Genomic DNA, 2,023 nt, shown 5'->3' with positions numbered 1-2,023 from the left:
TCCCAACAAACTATACACGGATATTTTTTTTTTTTTTTTTGCACGAGAGCCCTATATATAACACGCCCGTATATAGTTTTTTGAATATTTTTCGCCTACTAGTGCTACATCTATTTGAAAGACAACACACAATAGACCGGAAATCATTACATCTGCGCAGGAGAAAGTTTTATATTAAAGATTGTGGGCAAAAGGGGGGTGGTTGTCTCTCTCTCATCTTTTTTTCCCTACACAATTCTTCACACACATGCACGCTCTCTCTCTCTGTATAGCACTTTTTTCCTATATCATCATGGATGACATATGTGTACATATGAGTAAAGTATATATAGTAATACCCCTATCTATATTGGTGTATATATATATATATATATATATATATATATATATATATATATATATATATATATATATATATATATATATATATATATATATATATAAACAAAAAACTATTCCGAGCTATACTTTATATGGATATCAATTTTAGTCTTTATCATTGTATTTTATGGGAATTAAAATACTTATACTTTTTTTATTAGCAAAATAAAATTTATTAGAAAGAGTAAACCCCAAAGGCAACCAGTCAGTCTACGAAATTTCCCTGATTCAAATTAAGTACTCTATTCACATTGCCAGTTTCATAAAATATAATCATTACCTCTTTGGAGACAAATCAATACTCTATGAAAAAGAGTTTTAATCATGATTATTATGAACAAAATAAGAAAAAAAATCCTTTAAACGCTATTTTGAAACTAGACTATCAAGTTATTCAACTATTGAAAAGCAACTAAAAATTAAACATTAAAATTAACTGAATTAATCAATATGTTATTTGCAAGTTATTCAACTGATAAAAATATTATTAAATTATAATAAAAAAATAACCAATACATGGGAATAAAAGAATAAATTAAATATACAACAAAAAATTATTTCCATTATACATGTGATGTATGAAATACATAACGAAAATGTTGTAAGTTATTACCCACCCCACCCAACTATAGTATCCAATCCATTCCTCCCTCCACGCCCATACACATATATATAGAAGTATAATTAATATATGTTATAAAATGTATATTATTTATATAATTTTTTTGTGAAAATGATTATATTTTTTTATGACTAATACTTTAAGTTTTTAATCTCTAACACTATTATTATCAGAAAGTATGTGAAAAATTCAAAATCATTATGTTGAACGATTTTTATAAAGTGAAAAATCATAAATCTTTAATTAATCTTTTTGTCAAGTGGTTAAAACATAATCTTTAACTATTCCTATGTTAAATGATTATTTTTATAATTTTATTTATTTATAATTTGAGTTTAGACAAATTATTATTATGTTTGTTTTTAACAAATTATTATTATGTTTGTTTTTAATATTATGTATGTATGTTTTTAATATTGTGTTTGAATTATTTAAAAATGACTAAACTTTTATTATAATTGTAGAAATTGTTTTAATAATTTTTTTATTGATTTATTATTAATTTTATACCCAAATAAAGTACGAGTCAAAGGTTTAAACATATAGGATTGACTACGATTATTGGTTTCAAACACAAATATGAGAATGAGTGTTATAAGACCCTACAGGAGTCCTACTCATTGTCATCCTAGTTACATTTGATTATGGTTAGTTAATCACACTTTACAATTTTAAATACAACCACATATGAATATTCTTTCTGAAAGTAAAATATACTCATAGCAAAAAATTATAAAACTAACCTTCAAAACATAAAAATTATCAAACTGAATATTCTTTATTTACATCCATATTGTTAATATTTATTATTAATTATATATATATATATATATATATATATATATATATATATATATATATATATATATATATATATATATATATATATATATATGTATACAATACAAAAAATATATATATTTTTATATATATATATATATCTATATATATATATATATATATATATATATATATATATATATATATATATATATATATATATATATATATATATATATA

Source organism: Glycine max, chromosome 9 (assembly GCF_000004515.6).
Source record: "Glycine max cultivar Williams 82 chromosome 9, Glycine_max_v4.0, whole genome shotgun sequence".
In the NCBI taxonomy this organism is placed as follows: Eukaryota; Viridiplantae; Streptophyta; class Magnoliopsida; order Fabales; family Fabaceae; genus Glycine; species Glycine max.
This window is presented reverse-complemented; position numbering follows the sequence as displayed.